Source organism: Triturus cristatus, chromosome 8 (assembly GCF_964204655.1).
Source record: "Triturus cristatus chromosome 8, aTriCri1.1, whole genome shotgun sequence".
In the NCBI taxonomy this organism is placed as follows: Eukaryota; Metazoa; Chordata; class Amphibia; order Caudata; family Salamandridae; genus Triturus; species Triturus cristatus.
Genome location: NC_140591.1, coordinates 1,316,177,401 through 1,316,196,491, shown reverse-complemented (window position 1 = coordinate 1,316,196,491; position 19,091 = coordinate 1,316,177,401).

Here is a 19,091-nt window from a genome sequence, read left to right as displayed (position 1 = left end):
TCCAAATTAGAAGTCCATTCGTCTGTGTTGTGACGCCATCAGCGTGCTCCTCTTCAGTTGGTCTTTCTGATTGGTTGTGTAGTATATTCATCACTAATATATGGATAGGTTTTCTCTTGAGTGAATCTATCCATATCTTTTTTCAGTTTGTTGACCTTATATTTGATAAGATCTTCTTTGGTGTCATTCAGAGTTTTGGTAATCTCCTCTAAGCGTTTTTTATAAAAAGTGATTTGTGCAGAGCATTTTTGCTGGTTTTCCAAAGATTGAATTTCAATTTACAAAAGATCCGAAGTTTCTTTAGCTGTAGTGATTAATAGAATAATCCAGTCTCTGGAACACTTCCAAGCAATCTTGGACCAGTTAATCTTGAAAACTTTGTTATCAAGAAACAATTTGGGTGCATTGGTAACCACCAAACCTTAAGGGGCTATATTGGCTCTCAAATATTTGGTAAGAATTGCAGCATGTAATGCTGTTCGAATGTGTTGTCTCTTCAAGTTAGTTAATTTATTCATTTGTGTATTGTCATGTCCCTGTTTGGTGCTTTGCCAGATGCATATGGCCGTTTACCGGCCACAGGCGGGTGCACTTGTGTCCTGTGTTTGGCAGTGCACAGTTAGTGTTTGTACCACGTTGTGTTCGGTGTTGGGTTGCTCTGCTTCCTATGTGTGTGTGCTGCATTGTGTGTGAGATATCCCTTCAGCTCTGATTTGGCTCACCCTTCTCCCTGTCATGCGGTGTTGTCTTCCCTTCTGTGCTTGTTCAGTGGTGTGACATTGCCAGGTTGTGTGACTTGTGCTCCTGGTTGGTGTTATTCCTCTTGGTCATGGTTTGTCTGCAGTTGTGCTGTGCTTAGTTGTGCATGTGTGCCATTGTGCCCATCTCCTCCCGTCCCCCAGTCCCTGCTGGTTCCTCTCCCTTTTGCTTTTGTGTCTGTTGTTTGGTGCAGTTTCAGGTCCCCGTGTCCTGCCACCATCTCTAGACTGATGTGGTGGACACCATTTCCTCCATGTCATCCAGTTCATGGTGTGGCACTGGACTCTCACCTCCGGTGTGCATTTCTGCCTTCTTGTTGTTGGCGTGTTTCTGCTTGTTTGTGCCTTCCGCGTCATTGCTGGAGTTCTGGTTTTCTGCCATTGTCCTCCTCCGCTCTGAGGCTGCATTCATCTTGACCAAGATGGCCTGCCATGTACAATATTTATTTGCCAATGGGTTTGGTGGGGTTGTCTGCTGGCTCGGGTTGCCTCAATTGTAGTTGGCTGTTGTTTTCTGTTTGGTCTGTCTTACTTTTTAAGGCTTTTGTTGTGCCTATTCCTGCCTGCCAAGTGTTTTGCGGTCCTGGCGGTGCTTATTCCTGCTTTCCTCATCGCGAATGGGCTCATCGCACGTTTTCTGGTGTTGTGGTTTGTGTTTATATCTCTGATGGGGTGGTTGTATCGCGGACATTGGCTGCGTTTTCGGTGGACTATCGCATGCTACCGCCGTGTTGTGAATTCCATGTTAACACGGGGTTATTTTCCCACGATGGGCTGCGATGTATAAAGTTTCATTAGCATTTTTTGGTGATGTTTAGCACACGTTCTTGTGAATATACCCCTTGGTTTTTCAAGGTAGCCGCCTGCGTTTTTGGTCCCGGGCTCGGTGGGCATCTGGAGACACCTTCCAAACCCAGACTTTTCTGAAAACTGGACACCCGGCAGAGTTTTCCTGCCCAGCATACACTTCAAACTTCAATTTAGCTAAAAAAACAAATTATCCTCAAATTTCTATGTTGGAAATTTGTGGGATCACCAGGCCACACAAATGTCCTACCACACAGCATTTTCCCAGGTCTCCCAATAAAAATGCTAACTTACTTGTGTGGGTGGGCCAAGTACCCGCACCACTTTTCAGAAATGTCTGGGTTGGTAGGTTTCCCTAGTTGGCCACTGAGCCCGAGACCAAAAATGCTGGTGCCCTCCTTAAAAAACTAGGTTGTTTTGCATAAGACAATTTTGATGTCTCCACAATACGTTTTGGGCCTTTCCCTGTAGCAGGCACTTGGCCCACCCACACAAGTGAGGTACTATTTTTATCGGAAGACATGGGGAAACACTGGGTGGTATGAAATCTGTGTTGGCCCGGTGATCCCACAACTTTCCCACACAGATCTGAGGAAAATATGATTTTTTTTAGCAAAATGTGAGGTTTTCAGGAGATTATGTGGAAGAAACCTTTGAGGAACCCGTGCAAGCCACACCTCTCTGGACTCCCCTGGGTCCCTAGTTTTCAAAAGTATCTGAGTTTGGTAGGTGTCCCTACATAGCCGCCGAGCCTGGGAGAAAAAATGCAGGTGCCCCCCTTGCAAAACCAGGTTGTTTTGTGAGAGATCCACAGTACGTTTTGGACCCTTCCCTGATGCAGGCACGTGGCCGGCCCACACTAGTGAGTTACCATTTTTATCCAAGGACATGGAGGGATGCTGGGTGGTTGGAAATTTGAGCCAGTCCGGTGATTCCACAACTTTCCCATATAGAAATGTGAGGAAAATGTGATGTTTTTAGCTTAATTAGATGTTTGCAGGGTGTTCTGGGTAAGAAAACATTTGGGAATCCACGCAAGCCACACCTACCTGTACTCCCCCGGGTGTCTAGTTTTCAGAAATGTCTGGTTTTGGTACGTTTCCCTAGATGGTTGCTGAACCCGGGACCAAAATTCAGGAGCCTCCTTTGCAAAAAGAGTTTGTTTTGTGAAAGATAGGGCACACCTGGGTTTTTGTTCCCGGGCTTGGCACTATCTTGGGCAAGGGCCTCAAATGCCCTTTTAAACTGGTCTTTAAATCATTCAGTGATTTTGTTAACACCTCCACAATGAAAGTTGAATATATTTACATATATATTAATTTTTAATAAAAGTGAATGTCTGCAGTATAAATTCAATGCTAGACAGCACACAATCACCTCTACACCATGGTGCGAGGCTATACTGCATGCAAAGCAAACATGTTTGAGCACCAGCACGAGCCAGGATTTTAGCAGCTGGTAAATCTTAGTAGACAATGTTAAGTCTGTGTGTTACCCTTGCACAAATCTGCATAGCAAATTTGAGTGTTTCGCAGCATTGCGTAAAAAGTTGAAATATGGGTCATTGTTTTAAAGCTTATAGACTGTTGATGCTTCCTGTATTGTGCATGATTAGGTGAATGGATGGAGTTGTGCTGAAGGGAACAGGGCATGTTCAGTTGGAACTGGTCAGCTGAGCAGTTGCAGGAAAAGGCCTCTGAAGACTTGTTGTGTCCCGGTAGTTCAAGTAGGCATTCAACCAAATGATGGTTGAAGTCACTTCAGGTGTTCTGGCTTCAAGACACGCAGGTCCAGTCTTCCTTCTGTATTTTCACACAGCAGGGCAGTAAGTATTCTGATTTCCTGATATTCACAGATCCAGGATTGTTCTGAGAGGGGTACTGGGTATGCCACGTGTATGGAAAGTGCCATGCTATGGATGGTAGAAAATCCTGGCCACTCCCTATATGTGGTAAATGCTCCCAGAGGTGGACCTACCCTCTTTTGCAGCACTCATGTGTGTGTTGTGTATTGTGAACTATCCCACAGTGCTCTTCTTCACCTAAATGCACCATGGCAGAACCCTTCTTCTGTTGTTAAGAGCTCCTTGTGCCCAAACAGAGGTGTGACTATGGCAATTGGCAACCCGCTCTTTGTGATCACTCCAAACAGTTCCGGGGCAGCTCCCATTGGGTTTGGAGCCAAACTGACTTGGAATCACAGGGAGGCACACTTGGGTTTTAGCTACATCTGCCAGTAACTAGGTAAGCACACTGTAAAGCTCAGTATGGGACTGGGCACAATCCCCCAGGCCATCCTACTCAAGAAGGAAAACATCTCTCCACACACAAGCTTTTTGTCCAGAGGCTGGGGACCGGTCCCCTGCATCTTAACATAGGAGGCACATTTACAAGTCAGGAGACACTGGACAGTGGTAGAAAGACACATTTGGCATAGCCAGGAAAATGACAACTGGGTACCTGCTGTAACACATACTAGAGACTTCCAAGTAAATTAAATGTGCCAAAGAGGTATATGCCAATTTTATCATGTTTGGAAGCGAGAACCCACACAAATTACAAGTCCTATGGCCAACAAAATTAGTCCAGCTACATTAGGCAAACCATGCAAAACATGGTCATTACCAACATCTGCACATTTTTAAAAACTTTAAAGGCCATACACAGCCTTTTTTTACTGTAAGCCATTTGCTCTGAAGAGATACAGACATCATCAAGCTTCCTGCATCAGTGCAGTGGCTGTATTATGAAACACGTACAAATATTGATGCAGAATTGACAGAATGCCTGCCTACAATGAATTGAAATTATCTAGATGACTTCATACAACTTTGTGAATAACTGTTCCTCTGTCTATTCAGAAAAAAATTAGCATCACATGGCTAAGGAGATGCAGGCCCCGGTGCTTCAGTGTCATGTCTCAGTGTATCTTGGGTTGAGAAAGGAGGAACTTTCCAAAGAAGATTAGGACATTTCTGTGGAATACATATATGATTTGGAATTGTTGGAACTTACTCCATCAGAGTGATATCTGTTTTGGTAACACTGAAATGACGTGAGCACATTCCTCTTCTGCAGTCAGTGATGTCAAGAAGACACCTTACTATTGGACAGTAGTGGCCACTCCTATTGCTAAGTGGTGGGGTGACGGAGGGGGAACATACCAAACAAAACAAAACTAAACTATAAAAAAAAGACTTACCTGCTCCGACGGCTACCACATTTCTAACAATCTTCGAGTCCCATCCAGGAACTGCAGGAGACTACGCAGGCTCCCAGCTCCCAGTCCCTGTGCAGCTCACATGCTGGGAATATTATTCCCAGCATGTGAGCTGCACTAGGATTGGTGTGAGCGCCTCAGTTCAGCACTCAGACATAGACTGGGAGTCTGAGTTGGTTTTTCCACCCAGCTGTACAACTCAGCTCGGCTGGAGAAAGACCAAGTGTGCATGACGGTTTGGCCTGCCCCAGAGGACCGGCCAAACTGTCATGCTCATTTGGCAGTGCCCACCACTCCCCCCTCCTCCCTGGTGCTGCAGCTGCAGCTGCAGTGCCAGTATGGGAGGCCAAGCCCCTCCCTCTGCTCACAGACTGCTGGGCTAAAAATGAAATCATAATAAAAATGTTTTCTTATCATTTTATTTTAGTCCTTAGCTTCTGCTGGCTTTCAGCAAGGGGGCGACGCTCCTCCGCCATAACAGATTTGCTGCCCCTGCAATTGGAGCAAACTATTGGTGAATATGAAAAGGGGAAATTCTGGTGTTTCGTTGAGAAATGATTATTGAATAGTAACTTAAAATTGGCAGGCATAGAGCAATCACCTGTGGGACTCCAAAGTTCAACTTTGCTACTGTGTTAAAAATAGGACCTCGTTTGACCTAATACCTTGAAGATGAAAGGGTGAGAACCATGAGCTATTAGCAACTGTCAGCAAACCATAATGCCAGAATAATATATGGGATAAAGTGTCCCCCCCTGTACATTATAAGAATATTGAAAGACACTGAGGATTCTCGTTACTATAGGGGAACAAGGCTAAATGCACAGTTAATTAAATGGTCATGGAACTCAGAGGTGACTTGCAAAATACTTAAAATGTACAGCATATGGTATTGTGTTCCTTATAGATTGTATAGCTGTAGTATGAAGAATAAAAGCAGAATCTAGTTTGAAATTTGACATATCAAAAGCAGTTAGTTATTTGTTACAAAAATATTTTAGAAACAATTTAATGCAACTCAAATAAAAAAATAAGGATGATCATAATGTGTAGATAAATGCAGATATATTCAAATTTTCTTGTCTCGAAATGTAGTGTGAAAAAACATACCCACTTAAATAGCTCTTTTCTGCTCATTTGAGAAATAGAATAAAAAGCCACTTTTTGTTGCTGCTTTATTTAAACTGTAGCTGTAATGATGCTCGAGGATTTGTCTTTTACCAATGCGGTTGGCTCTGGTATCAGGCCTTATGATGTGAAATCTCATATGCAATAACCTATTACTGCTAAATAGCTATCTCATTTTATTATTACAGGTGGAGAGAGATGTCCCAAGTCTCCTGTAATAAGGAAATAAGAGACTAGCTCTTATATAGGTATAGCTGGATCCTCGGCATTAGAGGAGTTCTACTTCTAGGCTTTTTAATAGTCTGAAAGGCATTGATCACAATCTGTGTAACCAAAGTGGGCCTAATCTATAAAAGATTTGCAGTGACTTACTCTTGAATTTCAGAACTAAGCAAGGAATACTACAAGAGTAAGTTACATAAATCTTTCTGAATTGGTCTCAGAGTAAGGTCAACTGCTAGCCAGTTATGTTAAATTGCTATGGAAATAGAAGCTAGGCAGTATGTTGTATGCATGTGTACTATTTCAGCAACAATTTGTGAGGAGAATTAGCCAAGGCCCCAAATTTTAGGTGATCATTCCTTATTTTGATTTTTCAGCATTTTATAAATATCGATGTTGCTTATTTTAATTTAGTATATTGCTACAGCATTATCTTGTTAATGTTCTTTTGTTTTTGTCTTCTTAAATTTAAGAAATTGAAATTTTGTCGTGTGGTAACAAAACGACTATTTATAATAAATAAGAATCGTCCATTAGAGTTGAAAGATTGAACTGTACTTTGCGAGATAGAAAATAGTTGGGAGCATAGAAAATATTCAAGAGCTAGGTCATGGAAGCAGACACATTACTAAATAAACTTCACTGCACTGTATAATAAGAATCCTCTCAATTCCCCATCCACTAAGAATTGTTATACTAAGGCAGTTACTGCATTAGTGCATTGGGCCTATTAATTTTATAGTCATCTGTTCGTAATGTGCTGTCTATAAATATTTTATTAAATAAATGTCAGAAATCTTTTTATTGGCATCAAGGCTCCCTTTTCTATTATGATTAAATATTTCCTTGAGTCAAGCCACAGCAGTAGTCCAGCAAAAGCCATTAAATTTTGGAAAGAAGTGTTTGAACCTGGGCCAGTTACAGTTCAATTCTTTTCACTGCCATTTTTAAGGACATAGCTTTGGATGAAATGTGGTGACACTCATCTGACTAAGCACCCCACATTCCACAACTCAGTGATGCAATGAGTAATGTGTCTGGAAGTAAAGGTGTTGTGGGACCTCAAAACACACAGCTTAGAAACGTAAGTCCCAGTTCAGAAAGCCATTTGCCCACCTTCGTACAGTAACACACCACTTTAAGATAGGTGTTTTTTATTGTTTTTTCGATGTCTGTCTAGTAAGTTCTTGCACTCACCATATCCCAAAGCCTTTCTATTGAGTGGCTGAAAAAAAGAGACAGAGACGAGGTTCTTTTCCTTCTGCAGCATATCTTCGAATTTCTTACAGTTCACAGTCTATAATTCGCTTAAAGCTGCATAAATAGGAAACAAGTATCTTATTAGATGCCGGTAAAGGACATCAATCTTATTTGCCTTGTGCTTTTTTACTCCATGTTTGCATTGTAAAGTGGGTTCTTTGAAGTCACACATTGTTTGATATTATGGTTGTTTCATTAATCAGTCTTATTTTCAAAGTAATTGTGCAAATGTTGTCCCTTATAAAGCCCACAGAAAATGAATGTATTTATTTTATTTCTAATTTTCTCTAGCGAAGCTGAACCAAGACATGAAAAAGGTGGGGAAAGAAAAAAACATTGGATGTTAAAAAAATAAGGGGCTATCTATACAAAACTCTGGTCACAAAATACTGGTGGTAAATTGTAATCAGGCTCTTTTTATGACCAGTGTGGAATTTTGTGAACTGATCTATGTACAAATAGGTTGGTTCACAAAAGTCTGATTCATAATGGGTCATAATCCCAACCTGCGTGGCCATCACAGGGATGGTGGTCTGCTGGGGTCAAAACATTGATATACACTATAACAAGTTGCGATGTGGAGACAATGCACTAAATACAACCCTACCAAATAGCGATTAGTGCCCTTCTAAATTAATTTTGTAACCGTTTGCTGAATCACAAAATGGGTTTAGTACATTCTCCCTGTGAGCCAGAACAGGGGATTTTTTATAATAATTTTCTGAAAGTGTGCAGTTCTGGTTGACTTATGAGTCCAATGGAGAGACTTCAATAGATTATATGTGGCACATGTGGAGGACTGCTTTGAGACTTGTGAAGAGTTTGAAATAGGTGTTATTTTTTTCAAAGATAGTATGTACTTCATATGAAGCCCTCATAGTCAACTGGAGTAGCTTAGAGGTGATGCTATATAGGAGTACACCTAAATGAAGTAGCCTGTGAGTCAAACACCCAATTTAGAAACAGTATTATTGTTCAGTTGGTTAACCAATGATGTTCTTTTAACAGCGGCTTTGAAGGAGCTCAAAATGACGGTGGCATCAAAGATTGTCTTGATGGGAGTGATAGAGGACTATGAGACCCCACAAAGACTGCATGCCACAGATACAATATAATCAGATTGGGCAGCAGACTGAGTCAGAGTATTGCCAATAATGAAGCATGATGATTTCACAGATTGAGAGAAAGTTAGGTGAAGGTTGTTGAATGTGATTTCTTTCAGAAGACCGTATTCCAGTCTACGGTTGTTCCATAGGCTGATGAATAGAATTTTTGATTTTGTTTATTTAGAAGCAAAAGTACACTTGACATCCAGGGCAGTACTTTCTTGATACCTTCTTGTCATCATTGTATGGAAGTCTGCTGATGCCAATCACTTTTAATATTTTAGAAAGAGGTTCCAGACATAGGTTGAATGTATTAGTGCTAAAATGTATTTTATATGACCTCAACATCTCATGTTAGATGTGGATGAGTTGTTGTTGCCAATTTGTATCAGATGGCTGCCATTGAAGAGATAGGCATTAAACCATTTCAAGACGTGGTCATTGAGGCCTATTCTGTGTTCAAGTATTGTTGGCAGGATATTATGATCGTCTGTGGGAAAAGCTGTTGATAGATCCAGCAATACTAGAAGGCAGAAATCAACTACATCAATACTAATTTGCTTGTTATCAAGAACCTTTAATCCTGATCTGAAACTGGAATTATAGGTAGTGAAGAATTGGTTATCATGGACATATGTTGTTAGTTGTTTCAACATGCAGTGTTCCATGGGTTTGTTGAGCCACAGTAGATTTGTGACATTTAATTGCAGTAATGCTAGAGTCAAGATTCACTTTTTTCATGATTAACCTGACTTGGCTATTGTTTAGTGAGTTGGGAAATTGCTGTGTGAGAGAGTTTCATAGCTCAACCATACTCAGGCTTGTTCAAACAGATGGAAATGTTTGATAAATGCTGGAATGATGTGTTGTTTTAACTAATCATGTCGTTGTACTTGATGGCCATCTAGTATCTGCTTATCAAATATTTAAAGGCACTCTTAATTGATATCTCAGTAGTTTTATAAGGTAATCACATAATTTCAACAGCATATTATCTGGAGCAGACTTCTCTTGACAATATGTATTCTAAAAGACACTAAGGTAAAACATAATTCAGAGGAAATGCCATGACATTTCCAATGGCCAATGATAAGGAAGGCTTTGTCCCCTGATTGGTATTTTTTGTTGCAGTTTTTATGTAGCACAAACTTGGTCCAAGTGAGCACTATATTACATTACACAAGATCACATTTTTGTTTGTCACAGGGAGATTAAGTGATTTACTGAGAATCACAGGCTGTTGATCCTACATCAGGACTTGAACCTGGTTCCCCAGTTCTAAAGTAAGCAACTATGGCTGTTAGGCCACATTTCCTTCCAATCATGCAGCTACGTTTTGAACCTTAAAGTGATAGTAATATATGATTCAGTAGCACTGTTACTGAGGCATTACTATGATAGATGTACTATTATTATGTGATTTTTCCAACCTAACTTCAACTTCTGATGGGGTTGTTTCTCTTGATTTGTTTCTTCATTTGTCCCTAATTTTGGAATCGAGATGGAACAAAAGCTTGATCTGGAAGTGGAATTGATGATGAGCTGGCACTGGAGTTGCAGCCAGTGGCCTTCTCTCCTCACTAAGGGGGTGATTTGGATGGTGGGCCGATCACCACCTCCGGGGCGGCAGTGGCGATCCGCCCGCCGTCCCAACACGATTTACCCCAGCCACATTATAATGGCGGGGGTATTGCGGCGGACGCAAAGTGCATCCGCTGCTTTTCCGCTGGTCGGCAATCGTTCCAATTCCCGGTTGGGCGGACTGGGGCCTTAATATGGTGGCAGTGTCATCCATATTAGGATGTGTGTTTTCAAAGGCCCTTCCAAAGGCTGGCGAGGAATTGCTTGGGGGCCCATTGCGGGCCCCCGGGGGAGGTGGGGGGCTGCACTTGGGGGGTACCTATGGTACCCCCTACATTGCCATGCACAAGGTGGCAGGCACCACGTGGTGCCTGCCACCTTGTGCATCGCAATGAACAATATGCCATTTTGGCATTGCGGCTGAAGCAGCACCTGCCGCAATGTCAAGATTGTGAAATGCGACCACCAGGGTATCGGCCGCATCGTAATCAGTGATGCAAGACCGCTGCACGTCTGGCGGCGGTCCCAGCACTGATAGGGTGGCGGGCGGACGAAAGTCTGCCTGCCATCCTAATAACCCCCTATGTTTGGGTGGTATGCAGCATACCACAAAACAACATCAGAGCAACAAAGGTCCTTGCAGGAATATGTGGCTAGAATCATGTAGAACATGGTAGCTTGTTAACAATGAGAGTTTTCTGCCAAACAAATTTCCTTTAGCTACACTCTGAAACCATCTGGGAGAACTGGAACAGTAAAACCAATTCACTTGACAAGCCGTAGGGAAAACAGCTAAATACCACATAGGTGGGAATGCTGTGATCAGGTTAAAACCTTATTGTATTCATATATTTATTTGATTTTGTTTATGCCATTTCATATGAAACACAAAATACACATTGTTAGCAGAGCGCTTTACAGTGTGGGATACAAGGCAGGCTATTAGTGAGCGTAAAATATAATGGAATGAATAGGGAGAGCATGTAGGAAATCTTCAACTAAAAGGTAGTATTAGCAATGCAAAGTAACACAATGCAGAGAGAAGGCTTCACGTAATAGTAGCAGCCTATTATAAACAGGGTGAGGATGCATATGTGTCAAGAAAAGTGAACATGTGCATTGTTAGAGAACAAAGAGGAAAGAAATATATAAGTGAGTTTGGCCACAATATTGACTTAAAAATGTTGGAATACAAAAATGTAGTGTCAAGAATATCAGGGTGTCAAAAAGATTGTGAACAGGAATATGGCAAATAAGAATATAATTTTAGTGCTGTTTTTAAATTGTTGTAACAATATAGTTAGAAAACATATTGTTGCATATAATATTGTTGGTAATTTTGTTAGTGTGGATTGCAAATTATTTCATTACTTATGTAAACTTTCTAATATTTAAAATTTTTGTGATGTGCATAATTATTATATATATTATTATGTTATTGGAGCAGGATATTTGGATTTTAGGGGATAAGGGTGGGGATATTTGTTCAATTTGAAAATCTTAATTTGATATTATGCAAAATTTATATAAACATGCACATTTTTCTTTTAAATTCTGTAAGTAAAAGTTTGTATTAAATTGTATAAGTACATGATTGAAAAATATTATTGAAAATGTCGATTTCCATTCAAATTTGCTAAATTAATTAAAAAAAATTATGTGTAGTTGTGTTTTAACTTGAATTTCATGAATTGTTTTATAGTTAATTTAAAAAAGTATTTGAAATAATTTATTTTGAAATTAAAATATTTAATTGTTTAATGTAAAAATGTATGGTTTTTTTTATTTTAGTTTTTTTAACCAATACATTTTTTTTTGTAATTAAGTACATTATATACGTTGTGGTTTTCCTTTAGAAACGTGGGCTATATTGGCATGTTAATGAAATTGTAATCAATATGTATGAAAGTTAATGTATTTATAAAAATTGATATTCATATTTATGTTTATATTTTATATATAAGAACATTAAACAAATGTTTTTATTTTAATATAAAATTATTATGTATTCATCTGTTTTAAAATAGGTACTTTGAATACATTATATATATTTGTCAGTTTTTTGTGACTATATATTTTAATAATTTAAAATATTAAAATATTTATTTTAATATCACATTAAAGATATTATTATTTATTTAACTGTTTTTATATTCATAAATAGTATAATTTACTGCATTTTTTAAATGATATACAGTTATTTATTAGGCTAATGTTTAATGTTAAATATATAGACAATTTTTATTTTGTAACAATAATGTTTTTACTTATTTTGCAAATAAAAATGTATCATGTTTGACTATGGAGTATGGTTATATTGATGTGCATATATATATATATATATATATATATATATATATATATTTCATCCACAAAGTTACTCCTTCTGAAGTTCAAGCCCCTATGGGAGGGGTGGCGCGGACCGGCGGAGACAACCGGCAATTTTATCAACACAGATTGGAGTCCCAAACGCGCTCTCGGAGTCATGAAATCACCAGGGAACAAGAGGTCACTTAGACACAGGTAGGTTTATTAACGTCATAAACCTGCTGCAGGTTTATGACGTTAATAAACCTACCTGTGTCTAAGTGACCTCTTGTTCCCTGGTGATTTCATGACTCCGAGAGCGCGTTTGGGACTCCAATCTGTGTTGATATATATATATATATATATATATATATATATATATATATATATATATATATATATATATATATATATATATATATATATATATATATATATATATTACCTACTGGCGATAGCCAGTAGGTAGTTATAGTTAGGACCACGTTTCCATAGGAAAACCTCAACATTCTATTTTGAATAACTTTGGCGCCGGTCGACGAATCCTCGCAAATTTTTCAAAATAGGTGGGGCGCTACGCTCCGCTCCTACCCTGAAAGTCTCGGGGGGATCCGTCAAGCGGGGGCTGAGATAAAAGGGGGGTCCCAAAACGCGTTTTTCCCATGCATTTTTCCATAGGACCTTTAGAACGAGCTACAGCCCGAACGGCTGAACCGAATTACTCAAAATTTGGCAGAGAGGTAGTCCCTAGGTCAAGGAAGTGCCTTTTGTAGGTTTGGTGTAAATCTGTTCAGTAGATTCTGAGAAAATAGCCTTTAAATCAATATATATATCTGAGCCAGCTTACGGTACGCTTACCGTACGCTTACGGTAAGCGTACGGTGGCGTGCACGAGCGCGATTCTGATTGGCTCTTAGATCTTAGTAAACATTCGAATCGGCCGAAACCAGGAAGCGGCGGCCGCCATTTTGTCTCTCGCACTGAGAGTGATTTTTAAAATATCAAGCCCAAAAACATGTAAAGGGGCTGTTTTGACAACTCCCTCCCACATAGTCATGTTGAGGGAGTCCCCAAACATCCCCCAAGTGCAAAAACGGTTTTATTTTTTTTTCGGCAATTTCGCGGGGTACGCTTACCGTACGCTTACCGTAAGCGTACGGTAAAAAAATAAAAATAAAAAAAACACTATCCACACTTACCCCACCCCCTGTGCTTTTGGTGGCCGAAGGCCACCAAATGTACAGGGCTTATGTTAAGGGCAAAAAAAAATATCCACACTTACCCCACCCCCTGTGCTTTTGGTGGCCGAAGGCCACCAAATGTACAGGGCTTATTATAAGGGAAAAAAACTTAGCATTTAAAAAACCGTACTAATTCACTGAAAAAACCATAGGTTTCACACACGTTATAGTTAGGAATTAGCATTTAAAAAACCTTGCAAATTCACTGAAAAAACCATAGGTTTCACACATGTTATAGTTAGCGGAAATTTTACTGATAAAAAACCAGTGAAATTCCCCCGTTATAGTTAGCGCAGGCAACTATAACTCACGCGACTGCAATCTTCTGCTGATGACATATGTGTCTTTATGAAAAAAAAATATTTGTAATATATGTATAGCTAAAAATGTATGGAAGAAGACATGGGCAAATAAGTGTCTAAATACAGTATTAGCATCAGCAGAGGATTGCGGTCGCGTGAGTTATAGTTGCCTGCGCTAACTATAACGGGGGAATTTCACTGGTTTTTTATCAGTAAAATTTCCGCTAACTATAACATGTGTGAAACCTATGGTTTTTTCAGTGAATATATATATATATATGTGTGATCAAGGCAGCGTCCTGCTGTCGAAACTCGTCATGCTGGGCACTTGCTATACGGAATGTAGCATATTGTGATGAAATAAACTTGAACTTCAAATTCTAGAAGCACGATGTGGTCCGTACCTGTTTTGATGCTGGAATTGAGCATTTCAGGATCGTGAACTTATATATATATATATATATATATATATCATCCGCAAGTTACCCACAACAGAAGAGTCGTCGACCAGGTTTCTTTGGCTCAGAATTTTAATGAAGGCTGCATCGCAAGCAGTCCAACACCTCACAACATGATAAGGAAGCCTGACGCGTTTCGTGACTCTTCACTTTATCAAAGGCTTGACTTCAGGAAACAGCGTTACTAAGGCACACCTACTTTTAAGTCCAATTCCAGCCCCCAGTGGGCGTTGCCATTCGCATGGCTTGCTGGAATCTGTAGTTGCCACAATACCGCTACCGTGAGCTGGCACGCAGTCCTGGAGTTATTAAATTGAAAGAAATAAAACCACAGTGGGTTGTTGAGCCGAGTTGAACCAGTTTGCTGCACTTACTGTCCTTCATTATCGGCACCTGTCCCCTCGTGTGCGTGCGCCGCTTGTGGCGTTGCAGGGGTCCGTTTTGACACGGCGGGGCTCTTCACCAGCTAGGTCAGCCGTGTTATATAATCCGCAAGTTACCCACAATAGAAGAGTCCTCAACCAGGTTTCTTTGGCTCAGAATTTTAATGAAGGCTGCATCGCAAGCAGTTCAACACTCCACAACATGATAATGAAGCCTGACGCGTTTCGTGACTCTTCACTTTATCAAAGGCTTGACTTCAGGAAACAGCGTTACCAAGGAACACCTACTTTTAAGTCCAATTACAGCCCCCAGTGGGCGTTGCCATTCGCATGGCTTGCTGGAATCTGTAGTTGCCACAATACCGCTACCGTGAGCTGGCACGCAGTCCTGGAGTTATTAAATTGAAAGAAATAAAACCACATTGGGTTGTTGAGCCGAGTTGAACTAGTTTGCTGCACTTACTGTCCTTCATTATCGGCACCTGTCCCCTCGTGTGCGTGCGCCGCTTGTGGCGTTGCAGGGTCCGTTTTGACACGACGGGGCTCTTCACCGGCTAGGTCAGCCGTATAATATAATCCGCAAGTTACCCACAACAGAAGAGTCCTCAACCAGGTTTCTTTGGCTCAGAATTTTAATGAAGGCTGCATCGCAAGCAGTCCAACACCTCACAACATGATAAGGAAGCCTGACGCGTTTCGTGACTCTTCACTTTATCAAAGGCTTGACTTCAGGAAACAGCGTTACCAAGGCACACCTACTTTTAAGTCCAATTCCAGCCCCCAGTGGGCGTTGCCATTCGCATGGCTTGCTGGAATCTGTAGTTGCCACAATACCGCTACCGTGAGCTGGCACGCAGTCCTGGAGTTATTAAAAAGAAAGAAAGAAAACCACATTGGGTTGTTGAGCCGAGTTGAACCAGTTTGCTGCACTTACTGTCCTTCATTATCGGCACATGTCCCCTTGTGTGCGTGCGCCGCTTGTGGCGTTGCAGGGGTACGTTTTGACACGGCGGGGCTCTTCACCGGCTAGGTCAGCCGTGTTATATAATCCGCAAGTTACCCACAACAGAAGAGTCCTCAACCAGGTTTCTTTGGCTCAGAATTTTAATGAAGGCTGCATCGCAAGCAGTTCAACACTCCACAACATGATAATGAAGCCTGACGCGTTTCGTGACTCTTCACTTTATCAAAGGCTTGAGCCAAAGAAACCTGGTTGAGGACTCTTCTGTTGTGGGTAACTTGCGGATTATATATATATATATTCACTGAAAAAACCATAGGTTTCACACACGTTATAGTTACGAATTAGCAGTTAAAAAACCTTGCAAATTCACTTAAAAAACCATAGGTTGCACACATGTTATAGTTAGCTGGACATTTCACTCGTAAATAAACAATGAAATTCCCCCGTTATAGTTAGTGCAGGCAACTATAACTCACGCGACCGCAATCCTCTGCTGATGACGTCAGATATTACATCACTGTATTTAGACACTTATTTACCCATGTCTTCTTCCATTAATCTTTAGCTATACATATATTACAAATATTTATTTTTCATAAAGACACATATGTCATCAGTGATGTAATATCTGACGTCATCAGCAGAGGATTGCGGTCGCGTGAGTTATAGTTGCCTGCACTAACTATAACGGGGAAATTTCATTGGTTTTTTACGAGTGAAATGTCCAGCTAACTATAACATGTGTGAAACTTATGGTTTTTTAAGTGAATTTGCAAGGTTTTTTAACTGCTAATTCGTAACTATAACGTGTGTGAAACCTATGTTTTTTTTCAGTGAATTTGTACGGTTTTTTAAATGCTAAGTTATGGGTTTTTTTTTCAGGTTTTTCACCGTGCGCGCACCGTCAAATTTTTTTATTTTTAAAAAATCGCGAGGTGCGCGCACCGTGCGCGCGCTGTGGGCGCACGGTGCGCTTCGCGCACCAAGCACCCACGGTTTGCAGTGCGTGCCGTGCACGCGCGGTGCACGCACCTCGCGATTTAAATTTTAAAAAAAAATTGTTTTTTTCTTCCTTGGGGGTCCTTCTGTGACCCCCTGACCAAGGCTAGGGGGTCAGGAACTGTCCACTCTGCCCCCTTTTCACGTTCTCCACCTTTTTTTTTCACCCCCTCAGACTGCGAGAGACAAAACGGCGGCCGACACTTCCTGGTTTCGACCGATTCGAATGTTTACCGACATCTAACAACCAATCAGAATTGCGCTCGCGCACGGCAGGGTGCGCGCACAGTGCGCGCACAGTGCGCGCGTATAGATATTGATATGCTTTTAAATGCTATTTTCTCAGGAAATACTGAACAGATTTACACCAGACCTGCAAAAGGCACTTCCTTGACCTTATGGCTACCTCTCTGCCACATTTCACGTAATTCTGTTGAGCCGTTCGGGCTGTAGCTGCGACTAAAGGTCCTATGGAAAAATGCATGGGGAAAACGCGTTTTGGGACCCCCCCTTTTTCTCGGCCCCCGCTTGACAAATCACCCCGAGACTTTCAGGGTAGGAGCTGAGCGGAGCGCCCCATTAGTTTTGAAAATTTCGCGAGGATTCGTCAACCGGCACCAAAGGTATTCAAAATAGAATTTTGAGATTTCCTATGGAAACTAGGTTGTAACTATAACTATCTACTGGCGACCGCCAGTAGATAATATATATATATATATACTTCCAAAGTTCCACCAAACTTCGCCGCACACTTGCTGGATGGGTGCTGCCACAGACGCTGGTGAATTTCGTCGGTAAATTTTTCCAAACGTTAAGTAAAAAACAAAAACGTGGCGCACACTCTCAAAACTGATTCTTTTATTTCATTCTGCTCCAAACGGCAGACAAACGCGTTTCGGCCATGCTGGCCTTCGTCAATGTCGATGCATACAATGTTTACAATGATTATATGCACGTCATATCTCCCCACGTTATTTTTAGTTGAGATTAAAAGAGGACTACACAACAACATTTCTTTCTAATCACATAGGTGTAAGAGCGGCCATCTTAAACTGAACGAGGGTATAATGAATGATATGTCTCAAGTTCACAGAGTATACAAGAGGCATACCCTATGTTTGAATGACCATATTTTATTCTATAAGGTTATTCAAGATTAATTGTTTAGAGTTCCTTTTTCATTTAGTACGATCTCGCCCTGAATTGGCAGTTATAGCCTCAACATCTCAAAATGTGTCATTTAATTTTTTCTATAAGTGGGAATTTGACATTAATTAAAAACAGTCAAAAAATCTTTACAAAATATCAATTACTCAGGAGGGGAGAGCATTGAAATCAATACAATTCTACATATTAAGCAATTGATACATTACTTGATGTCTTATCATGATTATCACTCCTCCTATATTAACCAGATATCAATAGCTATCAAGAAGACAAACAATATTTCAAATCAGTATTTCCATTAATTCACTTATAATTCATTATACCCATCAAAAACACAACTAAGATTCCTGTTTCATTTCTAGAATCATTTCCTTATTTCCCATTATTATATTATTTTCCACTTCTTCGTTGTTCTCATCTAGTCATTTTCTCTATTCTATATCTTCTTTCATATTGTATTCATTCATCTGATTTCACTGTAATTAATAAAGAGTGAATTTTAGTTCTTTTTCAGGTCATTTCTCTTTTTCTTCTTCCTACAGTCTTTAGCCAACATGTATCCACATTTCTTCTTCACAGTTTAGGCCATTAGGCGCTAAAGTACGAAGTTCTATTATGTACTTAGATTCTAACTGTCTTAAAACTCTTATCCGGTCACCACCTCTCCTAAGAGGTGGAACCCGATCCAGACAGAAGTATTTCAATAAATTACTGTTGCTTTTATGCAGTTCTGCAAAATGCCTGGTAACAGGGTAAAATTTGACATTCCAAGAAAATCAATTCAAGAGGCGAGAAAAACGAATGTTGTAACAACAAGAGACACGTCAGAATCAGAAATAGAAACAGAACAATCAGAATCAGAGGGAGCGTCTAATACGACAGATAACATAGGAGGAAGAGTAAACTTTACCCAGGAATACGAGGTAATCCAACAGTCATGGCGCCAACTCCCGCAGAGGACAAGACCCCCAGAATCAGAAAAAGGAAAACAAGAAGGGGTAAAAAAGGCAAATGCACAATATACCTCGAGGGTTACAGGGCGAGATCGTACTAAATGAAAAAGGAACTCTAAACAATTAATCTTGAATAACCTTATAGAATAACATATGGTCATTCAAACATAGGGTATGCCTCTTGTATACTCTGTGAACTTGAGACATATAATTTATTATACTCTCGTTCAGTTTAA